The sequence below is a fragment of the Aedes aegypti genome, chromosome 2 (genome assembly GCF_002204515.2).
Source record: "Aedes aegypti strain LVP_AGWG chromosome 2, AaegL5.0 Primary Assembly, whole genome shotgun sequence".
Lineage (NCBI taxonomy): Eukaryota > Metazoa > Arthropoda > Insecta > Diptera > Culicidae > Aedes > Aedes aegypti.
The window spans coordinates 241,701,833-241,722,198 of NC_035108.1; the positions used below are offsets into that span (position 1 = coordinate 241,701,833).

A 20,366-nucleotide genomic window follows, 5' to 3' on the forward strand; every position below is an offset into this window, starting at 1 on the left:
AGACTATTTAATGAATTATTCATATTTCCTCATTCAAAGAAATGTAGCAATCAATGAAAAACTGAACTTGAGCGCGGCCCCGATAAACGAATGTCTCGGTCAAAAATGACGTTTGCTGTCATACACAGTTGAAAATTATGAAGATTGCACGTCATGTAAACTTCATTTATGCGATGTAAACATGACGCCATGTAAACTTAAGGCTGTAATCATGTAAATATGTGTTATATGTCACGTAATCACATAGGATCCTGTTGAATTACATGACATATAATTGATGTTTACATGACATATCATGTAAATATCCATGATATACCACGCTCCAATTATGTGCATTTACACGTTTCGTTCGAACTGTGTATTTCGTTATTACAATCTAAAGTAATTGTGGTTAATCACCTTCTCATGAAAAAGTATTAGTATCATTTTTGTATGATATTTTGTTCTTAGTTTATCCACAGACAACCAGACGTAACACTCTATTTATTTTCATCGCACAGCAAAATAGCGCCCAATTCTAATATTTGGACGGGCCACTCGTGACGATCGCATCAATTTTGTTCGAAATTTATGTTTGATCACTACCGCCACCTAGTTCGCGGTTGGCCAAAGAAGTATTTTTAGCATTGGGCGTAAATGTTCACGTGACTATGTTTCGAATTGATAATTTTTCTAACTGTTACGTCTGTTTGTCTGTGGTTTATCTATAATTGGTACCCTAGCTGTTGTAATTCCAGAAGTATTCTACAGAAGACTATAAAAATGTAGATAATTATGAAGCTCTGCTACAGTACTAATGTATTAAATATAATATCCCATGTTGAAAGATTGGAACGAATGTCAAAAAATATGATGGAATTTAGAAAAAAGATGCTATTTTCTATATTTAGGTTAAGTTTTTTAAAAAGTTTTTTATTTTTGTTTTAGAAGCAAGTGAATTGAAACCACCTGTAAAAATTTCAAACTGCTATGGCAAATGGAATGTAACAAGTTGTTATTGAAATGTTATTTTTTTTTATTTTTAATGTTGCTAAACACAGAAAAACTAGAAATAAGAGATTATTAGTCAATTCAAACAGGTGTTGATGTAAATATTTTTTGCAATTCCGCTATAAATAAGCCTACTTTTCATCGAAAGGATGAATCACATAGGGTCAATGATCCATTAGTTGTGGTAGCACCAATAGTTGCGGTATGGGCCTAATAAAGGAATAATTAACTTATTTGTAACTGACCTTTCTTCTGGAACATGATGGATGTCACAAATATTCTTAATTTAAGTATTGTGGAGCACTAGTTTCGTATAAAAAGTTAACGTATCTTTCAAAAATTATAACTTTCCATGCACCGGTTCAAACACGCGCCATTCACTAACATTTTCATAGTAGCAAGCTTGCACGAAACAATGAAAATCACAATTGTCTGACCCAAATATTCAATGAAAATGTTTCAACATCCTAAGTAGTATGTCTATTTATCATTTTAAACCTGAAACATAGCTAATAATGACAAAATAACGATAAAATCAGTACCTCCACTATTGGTACACCACAGCACATTGTGATCCTTTAGTTGCGCCATGTTTTCGTGATCTGCAGTTTGGCATTTACAGTGAATAATTTTACAGTTACTTGAGCACATTCAGTAGGTACATTTACTGCTCTAATATTATCTGTACATAAGATAAATTACCAGTTTATTCTAGAATGGCATCGCAAGACAAATCGGGTCAAAAAAAGAAGCGGCGTGTTGGTAAGCGTATCCAGATGAAAATGCAGTGCGTCAGGCCGTACTGAACGTGAAAACTGGGAGACAATCAATTTACCGTGCTTCGAAGTCGTTCGGTATCCCGGAGTCTACCATCCGATTCAGGTTGAGTAGCAAATGGAGCAAGAAAACTCGGAAAGGCCCTGCAACTGTGATATCTAAAGAGGAGGAGGAAAAGCTCGTTGTGTGGTTGGAGGAACGACAACAGAGAGGCATCCCAGTTGTAAAAGAAACCTTAAACTCCAAAATCAAATCTTTCTTTGATGCCACCTCCAGACCCAATCCTTATCGGAACAACGTACCCGGTAAGATCTGCATCACTTATGACACCCAACTTCATCTTATAAGCTAAGTACTTTGCAGGACGGAAATGGTTTAACGGATTCCTTGGAAGACACAAATCTATCACTTTGAGGACACCTGAAGCTGTTTCTTCAGCTAGTGCCAAAGTATCCGAGGCCGACATTCGCGGCTGGTTCACCCAAGTTTCATTATACTTGGAGGAACGTGGCCAATTAGACATCTTTCAAGACCCGTCGAGAGTGTACAACGGTGATGAAACTTCGTTTTTTCTACATCCAAAAACGAAAGCCGTGTTGGCCATCCGCGGAAGTCGAAACGTGTTCGAAGTTTGCATGTTCAAGCAGTCATACTATGTGATGTTTAGTTTTGCAGCGGATGGTTAACATCTCGATTGATATGAATTGTAATATATGAATAAATGATATTTTAAATTGGATTGCATTCGAATTTATATTCTAGTATATTCTTTCATTTCCCTAATAACTACTACTTGTAGTAAATTGATTGAATTTATAGTTTAGAACTCTTTGGTTTCAAAAAACACTTTATACCGCAACTATAGGAACACTACCGCAACTATAGGAGCAGTTAGTTGGTTCAATATTTAGCAAATTTCAAGTACAAATGGTGAATTTCTTAAATATTTTATTTTTAGAAGAGGTGCGCGAGACATCGTTGAACATGTTACAAGTAAAATTTATTAGCATTATTAATTACATTAATCTCGGAAGTTATAAAATGTGAATGGCGCTTGCTTAATACCTCCACTGTTGGGTCATTTACCCTAATGGCCTGTTTTTCCTACCAGTAAAAAACAGTGCTGAAAATTTCTACTTTTCAGCACTATAAACGGTGCTGAAAAGTAGCACTTTTCAGCACTGTATCTGAAGTCGTCAGACCTGAAGACCTGAGACCTCTATGAACGACGATAATGTCAGTTTTATATACGCATATAATGCTATTATAACGCCAGAAAAGGCGAAATAGCGTGCCATTATAGTGCCAAGATATAACCGTGGTTCTCTGCACCACTAATGCTGATATAAGACCACGTGAGAAACGTCAGTTGTTTTCGCCAGGTTTTTAGGGCGATTATTTTGTGCTTTTGCGTACGCAGCAAGAGAGCTTTCGCGTATGCGGCCAAGCAACTGGTACACGAGGTAAATAAATTAATGAATGAAAACGGAAACCTCTAATAGTATGCAAAAAATGTAATAAAATGATACAGATAGTACTTCTCCGTATCAGACATATTCGTTTTGGTAGTTTTCATCCTTTTGAGGACTTGCAATTGCCACATTTTGATCCTCGTTATGATGATGAAATTCCTCATTTTGCGTCTCGAACCTGCGACACCCGTATTGTTGAGTTGTTGTCCTGCTCCTTTGCTCCTACGGCCACATAAGATGAATAGTATTGGAAAGAAAAGTGACCAATTTAAACCATCACTTTTCCCCGTCATAAAACCTGCAATTGTAGTAGTGAGAAGATTTATGTTTGACTCCCTCTTACCACTATATGCAAACACAGAGCACGTGGTATATCTGTCAAAACACTGGATGGCATTTAAACATGCCCTGTATTCGAATATAAAGCCAATATAGTGCTTATTTAATGCCTGTATGCATCAGGCTTAGAAGCATTAATGATGCTGTAATAGGGTTTATATGCAGCGGAAGTGCTGTTATAAGGTGTGTAAGCATTTGTGGTGCTATTATAATGCATGTACGCATCTATGATGCTGATTAAGGGCTTATTATTAGTGCTTATGGTTACTTGGGTAGAACTTGAAATTTTGATCAACTAGGCCAAAAAAAGGTTTTTCTGTAGCTCCAAATTTGACCAATCTAGAGCATTTTTTCCTAATCATCGCAGGGTGGTCCAACAAAAATAAGTTTTTGAACTCTAGTTTTTTTATATTATTTTCTCGTCAAAGTCGTCTATGATCGACTTTTAGAACTTATCAAAACGCAAATTTTCATGCAAAAATATTGTTGATATCTATTTTAGTTCAAAAGTTATTAAAGTATTTGTGATAAAAAATATGTGACTTTCAAGACGTTTTATTAGAGTTACAAAAATAACACATCTGTAATTTTTTGATATAATATACAATTTTATTTTGTATTTTGAACGCCGTCAAAAGATATTTTTTATGTTTGCCCCAATCAGAGATATTCACAATCAAAGTAGGCATGTTTTTGAGAGAAAAACAACAATAACTCCTAAACGGAAGGAGATAGCGAGTTTCTTCACTCACCAAATTACGAATTTTACAAAGCTCGTAAAGTGTTTCATAGACTACTTTGATGAGAAATTTGAATTGAAGCCAGAAAACCAGTTTTTCGGACCACCCTATGTCACCGTAGGAAAAAAGCTCTAAATCGGTCAATTTAAGAGATACAAAAAAACTTTTTTCGGCAAAGTTGCTTGAAATTGAATGGTCTACAACTTTGCTGAAGCATGTATAATATAATTTCTACAAAAAAGAAAGTTAGTTACACAATTTCTATGAAAATGTGGTCCACCCTAATTTTCAATAAAACCAAACAAAGGGCTCAACTAATACAAGCAACTTTGTAGAAGACCGTTTTTGTCTAATATTTCATTCTAAAGCTCAAAATGCATCTTTCCGCGTAAAACTGATTCCTGGACCATAGTGCATTGGTCTAACCCAAACCGACTCAGGTGAGCCCAATGAGCCATACTGATTTGTAATCGGCTCGAAAAAGAGGCAGTAGAATCATTCCCAAAATGTTCAAAACTTTACCTCATATTCTTGAAAGCAATTCCTGAACGGTTCTTGGAGGCACATGAGTACAATAGTTGGAAACTGAATTGCGATGTGTCACCTGGTACGTCCTCGAATTTAAAATAGAGACGGAAGTACGTAAGGTATTGACGTGAAAATTTGTGACAGTCATACAAATGCATCACAGCCTACCTGATTGAAAATTAAGTCGATGTTTCGTGTGGATGCTCTTGTGGCTTCTCTTGAAATATGTTTGTTCTTCTATTTAGAAATACAGTAATGTCTTGATTTTGTCAGCCCCATGCTGCATTTAGGGTTGACAGAATCAGGAAAGAGCTAAAATCGGGATAAAATTTTTCGACTGGTTTCATGTTTTATTTTAAATTAAGTACTTAGTTTTATTTATAGTAATCGATTTGGCGAGCGTAGTGCACAACCGAGGATGGAGAGATGCGTGAAATTGTTGATTCAGTGATATCTGTGTAGGTGTTAACTAAATGAATGAATGGCTTAGTTTTATGATTTTGTTAATATGAACATTATTTTTCTACTTCCATTTTATATGTACCGTAATCCAAAGTAACATTGATAAGTTTCTTGGATAATTATTAAGAATTTCAAATTTCAAAAATTCGATTTTTAGATGGTTGGTTAGACGTGGCCAAAGTCATAATTGTCTTTATGCACCCAATATGGCCAGTATAGATCGCTAAAATCTAAAAACGGGGGAGACAAAATCGGGTCTAAAAGGGTGCTAAAATCGGGGGTAGATAAAATCGGGGGTAGACAAAATCGGGGGCTGACAAAATTGGGTCATAACTGTAATTCAACTTGCATCGCAATTTTCGTAATAGCAAAAAAGTGGTGTATGCAACTCGTTTCAAAACTCGATTTTTCCAGCACTCGGGCGTATTTATCCAACTTGGCAACCCTCGTCGAATAAATGTACGACTCGTGTTGAAAAAATCATCATTTTGCAACTTGTTGCATAAATAACTATTTGCGCGGAATTTGAAACAGCAAATTATTTATGATAAATAAAAAAATCTGTCAAATCTTCCAGTAACTTTGTCTGACTGATTGACTGACTCGCATTAGATTCATCGAATACATACAATAAAATGCACCGAAAATAGAGCTATTTTCACAGCTTTCTTGAAACATTCAATTACTTACAACTTCCACCGAACGCCACAGTCAGCACTCATCAAATCACACTAATAAAGTATCTTCTCGACACCTCCCGCTGGTCGGAAAGCACAGCAAGAACACATGTGGAAAAGAGCGGTTCCAACAGAAATAAGACTGCGTTTTTCACATTATTAAACGAATCGATTCCGAAGTACAGAGAGTGCCGCCGACGCCAAGTTATGAGCTTGTTGGGTATGCTCTGCTTGCTCCTTATGCTTACCGTCGGTCGTCGTGTTCAAGTCTTCCGTCGCTTGGAGGAGATGGGGAATGTTTAGCGAAATCAACCATCAGGCCCCGCATTTCCCCCACTTCTCAACCCTGGCCAGACGTGTGTGAGGCGAGCGCGGCAAGAAAAATCGTAGAGCTATAAAAATTATGATGCCGAATTTATGTCGACTTCTTTTTCGGTTCGATTAAACGTACTATTTATGGAATTATTTTCGACAAGTTCATTCGGGGGAGACGAGGGATTTGATCTCCAATTTGGCTGATTGTTGTGCGAATAGTGGCAAGAACAAGCAAAAGCGGAAAATGTTTTCTCGTTCTCGGGGAAAAATGATTTATTTCGTGTGCATCACGGATAAGGCTTCGGGAGTCGCCATGGAACCCTATTGTTCTTGGCATCGTCTCACATGGAGCGTGGAATTGGCCCAATTACAGAACTTAATCTTCGTCTTTGGATGTTCGATAGGGTGCAAAAGAAAATAAAACAATGTTCTAAAAATGAATTTGCTGCCACTGAATGTCAGTGGGTGGATGAGAATCAAAGTACAAAAAGTAAATGAAAAACTGAGTGCACGCTCTATGAGATTCCTGCATGTATTGTCAAAGCTCTAAAAATGAGAAATCATCGATGACGGATCGTACTAAGTGTCAGCGTTGTTGATTCATAGAAAAATAGTGAAGTTGGAAAACTTCTGCAAAAAACGTCAAAATATTTCGTATACTTTTTTGTATCAAAATCGGTCATTTTCCATTATCAATCTCGATTTTAGATGGTATTTCTGTTCTACAAGACTGTTTTGAATAGGTTTCTTTCATTCTACGGTTCAACACCGTGATTTCCAAACATTGTTTTTTCTGTGACACCCTAATATTCAATCTCTACTCATACGCTGTTCTTGTGATATTAGGGCTTAGGTCGAAAACTGACGATGGACGAGTCATAAGCCACGACTGCTGACTGCTACCGGCGTTCTCTCGATATGTTTACTTCTAGGAAATAGCATCATCATCTTCAAACAGAAACTTTTTAGGAACAAGCCAGACGTCGTAAAAATAAAACTCGAAACAAAACAAAAGTTTAGTCGTAATTTTGCCTTCTCGGTGGAGAAGTTTTGGAAATAAATTTCAACACATTTTTCTGATAAGTGTAGACACACGCCCCGGTATTGGAACCACGCACCAATTGACTGGTTTGCCATTTTTTGAGGAAAGCACGAGGTGTGAACGGGATAATAAATTGCAATTTAGTGTGAGCCGGCTGGCAACGACTAACACTGGTGCGATGAGAGCCCATTCATGAAGTTTTGATTAGTAAGCAACAGCTGGTTACTCTCCCGTACGATATGGAAGCCTACAGGGATCACATCATAAGAACCCTGACATGTGCAAGACTACAGTGAATCAAATTATCATCAAAATAGACGAAAAACAAACAACAAAGCAAGCTCGCTCACAACCGTTTGTCGCAAATGTTGCGGATAAGCACACAATCAAAAACAAATTTTTCATGACAATCACAGAGCGCAACATTGTTGCAACCTTTGCAACTCGCGATTAATGACTTATTTTAAACACAAAATCAAATTTGTTTTATGGATGCTGTTTGATAATGTGTCAATGTTTACCAACACGGAGAAAGTTCTCGAAAATTGCAATGCGAAGCCCAGAAAATCGCTGCGCACGTGGTGATCGATCTTTGTCATATTCTGTTCAAGTGATGATAAACTCATGTTGCGGAATAAAATTGTTGCAACAAGAATAGGAGATGACAATGTCTTTGTTGCTGCGTGTTGGGTGACAATTGATTCTTCGGCAAGACATTTGAACAAGATTCGGTTAAGCGAGGCATCTTCAGAGGAGTTACAAATCGTATTGTAAACGCGCCGGAATCGGCTTTTGAGGCTTTTTAAAAATTCAAAATAATTTTCAAAAACTCTTAGGGCCATTATTCAAGTGTGAGGTTGTATTTGCAAATAAAAATATCTCTATTCATAAAAACGTTTATAATTTTTAAAATAATTGAAAGAAGAACTAATACGATTAGAAATTGCTCTTTTATGATATTTGAAAAATACATGAGACTTGATCAGAATAAAATTCAGCATTGGCTACGAAGCTGACTGGTGTCGATTAGAAGCAAATCAATAGTTGAAGGGTATTGAATTGAGAAATATCCTGGAGAGCACCCGTCAATAAATCTCTGCTGTGGAATTGTGTTGAGAATCGTTCCCTGAACGGTGTTAGGCATTATAGACTTATTCCATGTTATCCGACCGTTCCGTTAGGCGTTTTTTTTTTTTGTAGGAAAGGTTTAAGCCACTACGTCCATTTGATTGAACTTTTGTTTCCATTGGGCGTTGCATGTCAGACATTTGTCTAGCGTGATGCTTCCTTCAAATGTGCCCTTTCTTAAAAAATGTAGATTATCTACCTTGATTCCTCTTCTTTTTTTTTAAGATGCTTTTTTAACATGCGGGATTTCTACATAATTGCTGGTTGTCACAAACAATCGGAAATCCTATGTTTAAACAAACAACAGCAATGGCTTCCCATTATCCGCGTATGACAAATTCTAGAAGCCAACTATGAACAATACTTACTAGACTACTGCAAACAAATACTCCATCGTCTGCCATAGACAGAACAGGCCACAACCAGAAGCAAAGGATGCAAGCAAGAAGGCAATAAATAAAATATCAGATCACCGTTGACGATATGTCTGATATGAACGCGCCGAAAAAGGGGCGATTCGAATCTGATCTCTAGGGTTGGTGTGTTTAAACGACAACACGTGCTCTCTGACGACTGTTTCCACTGCATCGCCTACCGTTGACAGAACCGTTTCGCCACCCACTCCGTCGTATTTTGTCGTCGTCCGGTCACCCCCGTTTTGATCCGGCATTCCACGTTTGGGCTGGATTGCAAAATTATGAGAAAAATACAGTCGACTCTCCACAAATCGATGTGCTACATGAATTTAATTTTCCTATGTCGATGATTTCTTCGGTCCCTTCATTCTACATACATTTTTACTCTCCATATCTTAATATCCTCCTTATCTCGATATGTCACTATCTCGATATGATGAACATTCCCGATCTTCTCTTCTTATGTCGATATGACCATTATCAAAGTTACTATATTAGTTTTTAGGAATTCAAAACAATTTGCGAAGACGTAATGACGTCTGTTTATGGTTTTCCTAACGGAGTGATTTTCATTCTACTGTTTATTAAAAAAATCTACACTACCCGCCATAAGTATGGAATCGCATAATCTAGTATTGCAACACCTCAGTTGAATATTGCTGCACCACCCAAAAAGTTTAGCATCACCCGTAAACTATTACATTGATGACGCAATATCTTGGAAACCTTAGCTTTCTAGAAAAAGCTGCGGTCTTCCAGCAAAGTTGCTCAGAAGCCTTACGGCGTTCATCAGCTGAAATTTTTAATGCGCCATTTTGCCGCTACGTGGCGCTAGTGTGCATGTAATTTGGTCATATCCTAGCAGGCTCTAGCTCATAAACCTGACCACTTAGAATGATCGTGTCTTCAGCAAAGTTGGTCAGAAGCTTAAAAGCAATGAGAGGCAGCACTTATTGGTTAGCAATTTTGACGATGGTGGCTCTGCTTCTAGCGAAATGATGGATACGAAATTTAAACTGAATGTTGGAAATAACTATAAATTAAAACTGTGTACGATTTCTTAAGGCATTAAATATAGCCTATTTTGACGAAATTGTCAAATTTTGAATTTTTTGGGCACATAGTAAACAAACTATATTCCACAATGTTTTGAATTTTGTCTAAGTAAACAGGTTCGTAGAAACATGCCTTCTTCTAAATATTCGTACTTTAAAAATGATTGCATTTGAAAATTTCGCAATTTCTCGCTTCTGAACAACGATTCCATACTTATGGTGGGTAGTGTTACACTTGTGTAATTTCTCATTGAAAGAATGACATCAAAAGTAGCCAGACCAGTGGATAACAACAAAATTGTATCCCAATTTTATCAAAATTAGTTACAAATAACCACTTATGTTTCATTATGTGCAGTTGGTTGAAGAACCTATAATACAATGTAAACAAAATCAGTTATTATATCGAAAGCAGCCTTAAATTTGTTTTAATTATAATCATAATTATAACACAATTTTTTACAAAGTATCTGACAATAGTTTATTTAACAGTCAATATCAACAGACTACAAAAGCCCTAATGATAGAATGAACTAAAATTAAAAATTAAAATTAAAAACATTTTAAATCTTAATATACTAGTTGTTCATATATGGTCAGCTATATTGCATGCTAGAAAAATAACAAATTTTGTTATAAGTCATTTATGGAAGTTCTTAAAATGAGTAGTTTAATTTATAACATAATGAGTTATATTTTTGTTCAAATTATAACATATTTTGTTTCAATTTTGTTTAATATAGAGGCAATTTTGTTGTATTTTTTGTTGTTTCAACTACTAACCCTGCCAAAATTATAACATATTGTTTTACAAAAAACGTCCTACCATCAGTGCACCACTATCCGCTCATGTTCCAGTAGCCCCGCTCACGAGATTTAAAAGTAAGGTAATTTGAGTAAATACGCAAAAGATTGTCCACAGTATAATTCAATTTGTCGATTTGAATCGTCTAGTGGCTATAGTTTTCATATTTATTTTGTTTAAACTTATCTTTTTTTTCGGTGTGAGCGGGCTACTGGTACATGAGCGGATACTGGTGCACTGATGGTATCTAAGTAACAAATTCTGTAAATAATTCAGTTGTAATCCCCTAATCGGGAGTTTATTAATATTTGCGTAGGAGGTAAGAACTAACTTTCGATCTAAAAGAGTATTGTGTTTATTTTCGGATTTTTCATACAAAGTAGGCCGAAATCGTATGAATTGGTCGAAAATTAGTGCACTTTCCCTTGTTATAAAAGGAAAAATAAGTTAAATTTCAATAATGTTTGATTTATCAAATGCTTTTTTGTAACTAACTTAGTATGAGACATCTTACTCTTTATCATCAATAAAAAACGGCACTTATTCTCAATTGCTTCGCGGATCCCTCTGAAAAGTTCGCGGACCACCGGTTGAGAAACCCTGTATATAGGATTGGGATCTTATCTTTACTAAGGAGTTATGGTGGTAAGCCTCCATCGAAGTTAATACGCCCGATCGCGTATTATCCTCGATTTTACTATAGTAAAATCTAGGATAATACGCGATTGGCGTATTAACTTCGATGGAGCTTACCACCATTAGAGTCCCAAGGGAGCACAAGAAACCGTCGTTGCAGCTCTAAGAACACAAAAAATTGCCGAAGAATCTAAGACAAAAGGTCAAAAAAAAACAAAAGGTCGAACAGATAGAACGTCCAAAGATAAAAGGTTATTTCCACGGGGAAGGATGATATTAAGCAATATTCAATTGTCAAAGTCACGTGATATTCATGGTCATTTAACAGCTCTGGTAGTGTATGTCTCGAACTCTCCCTTTCTCGATGGTCCCTGTATATTATGCAACCATGGTTGTCAAATGAAGATTTTTCATACATGATATACACGACTAAAGCTGATTAATATCGAGTTTTGTAACGAGCCGTATATAAGCCGCATATAAAAGTTTTTTGAACTTATGAAAATTCTTGTTATAGTTGAATTATTTCTAGGAGCATCAATATTTTCAATAAGAATACTTCACCTGAAATATATTATTGGGGAATATTATTGTCACAAATTCTTCCTTCCGACATCATACACCATTTTCTAGTTTCCCACCTAGTATTGTCCGTAGTAAGCTCGAAAACACCGAAGACTTGCCGGTCTGCCTCTTTCCACGTCCACCGCTTATATGCCCGTAGAGAGTCACCGGAAGAATCAATGTTTTATACAGGGTGAATTTTTGTTTCCGATTGCGAGTCTTTTCACTTAGCGGAAAACATCGTTGTCACTTGTCACAAGCCGTAAACAAATTCTTCAACAATCTCAAACACATCCTCATCAACACTACCACAGCACCTATACTACCAAACCTACCTCTATCTCAATTTGGCAACCATGTACTTCATTATGGTAGAATTGACGGTGAGGCCTATCCTAGCTGTCTCCCTCTTCAGAGGAACGAATGTCTCCTCCACTGACCTGCGATCGATTCCAATAAAAGTCAATATCGTCCACAAAGCCAAGCCGGTTTTCTGCACGCCACTCTCGATTGCAATCTTTAACAATAAATTCAAAAGTGCGTCTCCGGGCCTCATTAATTTATTTCATAATACTGAAATTGACCATTTTGGACACCCACTTGTAACGCTTCATGTATGAATGTGATTCAGTTTTTGTATGATCCGTAACATCTTTCAATCATCCACCTACTCCTCCAGCGTTATGCAAATTTGGTGAATGGACCTTCCGTGCTTCAATCCGTCTAACGTCACAATCGAGGTTGCCACCATTCAGCGTAGCATGTACATATCAGCCTAGTTTCGCCGGAATATAATGTTCTGACATTATCTGCCACAGCTCATTTCTATGCACTGAATCGTACACTGCCTTGAGATCAATAAACAGATGGTGAGTCTGCAAGTTATATTCCCGGAGCTTATTTAGGATCCATTCACAATATAAATATCTGTTTCGTTGTAGAGCGGTCCTCACAAAAAATGTACAATGAACCTATCACTAAAGAGACTGGTGGAATTGAAATAATTTCAAATCGAATCTTCTGTTAGTTACACGGAAAAATCACGGAAAATTAAAAAATCAAAAATTCATATAATTGCGAATAAAAAATAAATCATAGTTCAAAACGTATTAGAATCGATTTAAGATAGCGAAAAAATGATACTCAGACCGAAAATAAAAAATTTGGGTATTAGAGGGTTAAAGTCGAACACAACACATCACATTTTTGAAACGCACGAAAACATTTATCTAGAGGATTTATGAAATCCGTATGAAGACAAATCGCAGGTTACGTTCACGTAGTTGATGGGACGGAGCATACAGGGACACATTTTCCAACAACGACGTACGTACAATACAACGACTTCAAAGTGTCGAATAAATCCTAAAGCAATGAATCATTTAGCAGTGACTTTGCTGATATTATTACAGTTCATGATCGACAGACAGCCAGAAAGCGCAGTTGTCACCCTGGATGTGAAGAATGCGTTCAACAGCACAAGCTGGGAAGCGACAGCCCACGCACTTCACCCGCCTCAAGGTACCAGTGTTTTTGTGTAAGCTCCTAGAAAGCTAATTTGATGGTAGGATTCTACCTGTATGACACAGAGGAAGAGCAGAAAAGTGTTCGAATTGCCGCGGGAAGTACCTCAAGGTTCAATCCTGGGCCCGATGTTATGGAATGCGATGTACCGTACTGAAGCTGCCCCTTCCGACGGCGTGTTAATATTGTTGGCTTCGCCGACGATATCACTCTAGTGGTCCTATAGCGAATCGATGGAGGGAAACAGTCTAGGAAACTAGGACTACCCGTCACAAGATTGGGGTGGTGTGGTCAGCAACTGCAAGTCTAAGCAACGGACGCTGATCTCGTAGGTGATTGCACCATAGAGTCCAAGCGATCCCATAGGCATCGATGACAAGCTCAGCTTCGCTACGCCACGTTGAATATGCCTGTAAAAGGGCAATCCAACGGCTATAGCGGCGCTAACGATTATGTCTAACAGCTCTGCTTTTATTTCGCAGCAAACGCAAGCTCATGGCAAGCGTGGCGCTATCCATACTAAGGTATAAAGGACCAATCTGGTCAATAGCGCTGAGAACGAGCAGCAACCTAAAGCGGTTGGAAAGTAGGTACAGGATCATGTGCTTAAGAGTATCAAGCGCATACCGAACGGTATCTAAAAAAGCCGTGTGCATTATAGCCGGGATGACGCCCATCGGGCTCATCATCAAGGAAGATGTTCAATGCTTCAATCAAAGAGGTACCAGAGGGGTCCGCGACACGTGTAAAGAGGCAACGCTCAGAAGTTGGCAGCAGGAATGGGACAATTCCACTAAGGGTAGATGGACCCATCAGCTAATACAAATGTGTCAGATTGGTATGAAAGAAACCAAGGGAAAGTGAACTTCCACCTGATACGTAATAAGCGAAGTTTCAAGATTATGCTCCGTTTGCCTCACTGTTTGTCAGGTATGAATTTGAGCCAATCAGTAATCCAGCGCGGAAAACCCAGATTCTTCTCGGGGGCAGTCGATACGAAATCAGTGGATGGGAGGATGGGTGAGGAATTGATGATGCATTAAACTGGCTTCCCACAGTAGACCGGGTACGCCAGTTTATGCGGGAAGGTGTAGGAATGGTATATTTATGGCAGGAAGGCTTGCTGTTTGATTAGCAGACTGCCTATGTATCTTTGCGTGCTATAATTATAGAAGTTCTAAACAATTCCATCATCTGAAATTAACGGCTGAGCAGCCTGCATAAAAAGCCGTTAAGAACTAAATTTTCGAAGACTTTAGTTCACGCAACACAGAACGGAAACGCCGCGTTGGTTCTCAGCAGTCTGATTGGAACTAGATTTGAAAATCGGACTTATTGATGCAACTTTCCACAGCTGCGGTGGAATGGTTAAATGGTTGGCATCTACGACGTCTACGCGGTACATTTTCGCTGAGAGTCCCATTCAGAGTATCAAAGAGCGTACGAACCGTTTCATCTGTTTGTCTTACCGTGAAAACAGCGCAGTCCAATCAATGTAGGAGATGGCGATGTTGAGATCCACGAAGTGGCAATGGTGAAAATCGTAGTCATCTGTTTGATTCGAATGCATAACATACTGCATTTGATAATCATCTAGGCTGAATTGAAGAACGAAAGGCATATTGTGGTTGTCACATGGCGTGCACTGATACGGTAATGTGCCGCGCGTTGACGCATAAAATTTCGAATGCATAACATACTGCATTTGATAATCATCTAGGCTGAATTGAAGAACGAAAAGCATATTGTGGTTGTCACATGGCGTGCACTGATACGGTAATGTGCCGCGCATTGACCGCATAAAATTTCCGCATATTGTTCCAGTCCATGCTGTTTTTGCTTTTGCAATTTTTTTGCTTTCCTCTGTCAACACCGTCGTCTGGGCCTCAGCTACTGCAGTTTCTTCGTACTGGCTTTTCTTGCTGTGCTTTTCTTCGGCTCTCGCTAATCCGTACCGCCCTCTGTTCTGTCGGGTAACGGTCACAAGCATACGGCTTCTGGTGACATTCTCCAAGTCTGTCACTCTCTGATACTTTTCAACGAACCAGTCGTTTCGTCTTCTTCGTGATAATCACTTCCAGCGCTAAAGTTGTCACAGCTTTATGAATGGATTACATCTGCAGAAACGTTGATTCATCCCAACTGCTCGTCTCAGTTCATCAGTCTGGAATACGTGACGCTGGATGACTGCGCCAGAATTTTAGTTACAACGAGATAAAGATCTGAGACGATACTAGGGCCTTGAAAGGTTCTGACATCCATGACATCCGGTTTTCGGCCGACGCCGGTAACGCCGACATTCCACAGTTCACGAGCCAGCAGCCCAACACGCGTGAGTTCATTCCAAGTTCCACGTTTCAAGATCCGACGTTCCATTCTTTTTCTTCGATTCGTTGCCGGGTCTGTTACCGTTAAATCAATCAGCTTGCTCTACTTTTGCCTTTCTTGGTTGGTGAAAACGTCTTAGACAGGCCACCTAACCAGGGTTGTGCTACCTACATCGTGTTAGAGGGGTTGCTTCCTCGATGATGACAGCATTATCCGCTTGTTCCTTTCATGAAGACCATCAGCAGTATACGCCGCCGCCATATTTTCGAATCCAACACGTTCTAGGAAAAACTTTGGATACTCAGATGCATTTAAATGCGGATACCCAATTAATCTACTCAATGAGGTGACACTGCGATTGCCATATACGTGATGACCACGGCCATAGCCATCACAACCATCCACATGGGGACCGCGGTATAAGGTTTACATAGAACATGGGACAAATAGGCGTAGAACGGCAGGGAAGGTGTCTGGGTTCGATTCCCGGTCGGTACAGGATCTTTTCGTAATGGAAATTTCCTAGACTTCCCTGGATATAGAGTATCATCGTACCTGCCAAACGATGTTCGAATGCAAAAATGGCAACTTTGACAAAGAAAGCTCTCAGTTAATAACTGTGGAAGTGCTCGTAAGACCACTAAGCTGAGAAGCAGGCTCTGTCCCATTGAGGACGTAATGCCAAGAAAAAGACCATAATATCATAATTTAGTCCTTATTATAGACAAAGTAGTTCTAAAACACCATCTTCATATGCAAATAATTTTCCCTCCTAATTATACGATCTGGCCCAATGTGAATTCGCTCCGGCTATAAAACACACCATCCGACACATCCTGTGCTTGAAGGATACGGAGGATACGACTTGAGGCGCGCAAACAGCAGATGTTGACAAAACATTGTCGTTCTGGGATTGAGTGGTAGGTATTTGCCGAGTCCTTTATACACATCTCGGTTCCTTTGGGTTGGCTTGGCAGGATCAAATGTTATTCGATCGCAATCATATTTATTTATTGAGAGACAAACTGACGACAGCATTTCGTTGGCAGCGCGTCGACAGAGTTGCAGAGAAGTCAATCAATGAATGATTTATCAAGCATCTGTAACCGAGCAGTTAATAAAGTATTATGGCATCTCCGGGGAGTCGAGTTTCCTTACTACTGTGTGTGCTTTATGTGACAGAGGCTGTTTGTAGGGTAATGAATGTCAGTTGACTTATTCTGGAGAAGATTTGTGGTCGATGCCGTTTTATGTCTTGCTGCTGCATTTACATGATTCAATGAAAATCAAATTTTCATTACGTGGAGGGAAGCCACATCGTAGTAATAAATGACACTGTGAGTATGCATACTATCATGATGTAGGGTAATGTGTTTCTAGTGGGCATGAATAGTGAACGCATAGATTTCCCAATTCAATCATGAATTCAATTTAATTGTAGTCGAGAATTTTTCCCTTTTTTGATTTCCATTGTCTATCTTACGCCCGTAGGTCATTTGTCATAGTGTCATAGAGCACATGCCTAACAATAAGATCGAATGGATTGTAAAAGGAGTTGGAACATACGCCGTTCACCTTAATCAGAGTCGTTCAGAATCGAAGGCTCTGGTAGATCGTTTAGTACCTTTGCACATTTTTTTCTGGTTGAGTGAAATCAGCTGATTGAATACAATCTTTGCAAAATCTAAAGATTTCCAAGTGAAATAAATTCGTTTACCTAGCTAATTGTGGCTTGACTTCTACTAATGAAGAAGTTTTATACGGCTAGTGCTTTTGTTTTATATGCAGCAAGTCATGCGTTCCATCTCGGACCTGTTCCTTTTCTTGTTCTCTGTAGTTGATTCCACACTCTATCTAGGGAGCAGGATCCTATTCTTGGCACTTTTGATTCACTTGGGCAGGGTGGTTTTGAGAGCTACAAAGCTCATATTGGGCCACAAAATGCGTCGTACTGAAGCGCTTCCTACTGCAAAGTTTCGAACAATTCAGCTGAGAAAACCCCCATGCCAAAGTGAATCTGCAGTGGTTCTGCACCCTTACCACTACCACACCATAAATCGTTCATATCAATCGCTATATAACCAAAAACGGGACAAGAAACCGTTTTCCTACACTTGTCTTTCATCATTATAACACGCCATTCCTAACGCCTGATAATAGGCAGTAAGCAGTCTTCCATAGCAAGCCTCTCTGCCATTGACTTATCCATTGGTGAACGGAATTCACTGAGTCCAATAATTATGACATTTAAGCTGAGCACGCTTCCGTATGCTTCCCACGTGTTGTGGCCCCCTCTACTGTCAAAATTCTTCGACTGAGTGTACTCAGTTCATCGATGGATCTGTTAATAAATACCCTTACTTACGCACACACTCCAGCAGTCCCGCATTAACTCGCGTAAAAAAATGTAAGAAATACTGAAAAAGTCAAACCCAAAAAACCATTCATTTATTCATTTATTTAGTTATCATCTAAACAGAACACTGAATCAAAAATTTCACACCACAATGGACCAATGCACGTGTTCACTAATTTGACGTTTGAGCGGAGTCGAATTCATTGGTTTCCATGGTCACGTAAATAACACGCCACCGCTTAAAAGTCAACGAGTGAACTCGTGCATTGGTCCATACTCGGTTTGTGGCCGCATCTCTCCATCCTCGGTTCTGCCCCACGCTCGCCAAATCGATGCGCACTTGATCCGCCACCTAGCTCGCTGCGCTCCACGCCTTCTTGTACCAACCGGAACCTAAGTGAACACCATCTTTGCAGGGTTGCTGTTCGGCATTCTTGCAACATGCCCTGCCCACCGTATCCTTCCAGCATTGGCCACCTTCTGGATACTGAGTTCACCGAAGAGTAGAGCGAGCTCGTGGTTCATCATTCGCCGCCACACACCGTTTTTCTGCACACTGCCAAAGATCGTCCTAATCACCCGATGTTCGAAGACTCCGAGTGCTTGCAAGTCCTCCTCGAGCATCGTCCACGTTTCATGCCAGTAGAGGTCTACCAGCCTTATGAGCGTTTTGTACATGGTACATTTGGTGCGGGTGAATATTTTTTGACCGCAGCTTCTTGTGGAGGCCATAGTAGGCCCGACTTCCACTGATGATGCGCCTCCATATTTCACGGCTAACGTTATTGAAATTTCTGTCCAACGAAAAGCTACCGCAGCTGTCACATCACTGATTTGTACTGATAAATCATCAGTAGGCTTCAATGATACCTTAGATACCGTCTTAATAATTGTTGTTTGTTGCTTTTTTCCATACCGTTTTCTCTTTCAAGCATACTATGATTGAATTGTTTGCTTCAATGATAGAATGATTTCGAAGCCTGCGGAAGAACTTGGACAGCTGCGGTAGAACTCAGCGGCTACCGCAAACCGGAAAATTTTCTTAATAACCGTAATATTGTCAGCCGTCAGCAAGGATCCAAGGTAGACGAACTCGTCGACCACCTCGAACGTATCCCCGTCTATCGTAACACTGCTACCTAGGCAAGCCCTGTCGCGCTCGGCCGAACCAACTAACATGTACTTTGTCTTGGTCGTATTCACCACCAGTCCAACTTTTGTTGTCTCGCATTTCAGGCGAGTGAACAGGTCTGCCGCCTTTTCAAATGTTCGGCCGACAATGTCCACATCATCCACAAAGCAAACAAATTGACTGGATCTCGTAAAAATCGTACCCCGTCTGTTAAGCCAATAGAAATATTAGTAGTAGAACGCTGATGGCGCTGTTGTCACAAAATTGATTTATCTAATTATTACCTTTAATTGCTATTTTTCATTAATTGATCGATCCCACGCAATAGAGAATGTTTTGTTTTGGCCTTTGACACTTTGAGGACCGGTGCTCACGCTGTCACATCGCTGCAAACTAGATGTTGGTCACACGAACAGCAGCGACATTAGCATTCTTAGGTTAATGCTTCTACTGTTAAGCCCGGCTCTCCGCATAACACCTTCTAGCGCAATATTGAACAATAGGCACGAAAATCCATCACCTTGTCGTAGTCCCCGGCGGGATCCAAACGAACTGGAATGTTCGCCTGAAACTTGCACACAATTTTGCACACCTTCCATCGTCGCTCTCGTGAGCTTCCCGGGAAAGCTGTTCTCGTCCATGATTTTCCATAGCTCTACGCGGTCGATACTATCGTATGCCGCCGATGAAAAGGTGATGCGTTGGGACCTGGTATTCATGACATTCTTGGAGGATTTGCCGTATAGTAAAGATCTGGTCCGTTGACTATCGGTCGTCAAGGAAGCCGGCTTGATAACTTCCCACGAATTCGTTTACTACTGTTGACAGACGACGGAAGAATTAACCACTTGCCTGCTAATACGCCTTTTTGGTCTATAGGGCTGTTACTCGGCTAATTTAATTATTTTTCTAAGAACTCTTACTTTGACATTCACTATCAATGGGAAGTGCAGAAGATCTTACTTTTATATTCCAGGAATATCTTAATAGAAGTGTTTACTATGCAATAATGTTTAAGAAAACCCAATCGTGTAGGCCACCTCATCGCCCATAGTGGTTGTCGCTCTATGTGACAGGATT

At 39.3% G+C, this 20,366-nt stretch overlaps 1 protein-coding gene across 12 annotated transcripts in view; it reads left to right on the plus strand.

The window, feature by feature from the left end:
• The window catches only part of LOC5571157 (protein Wnt-1), a 134,836-nt gene that overhangs the window by 48,071 nt on the left and 66,399 nt on the right, over positions 1–20,366 (plus strand). The window lies entirely within an intron of this gene.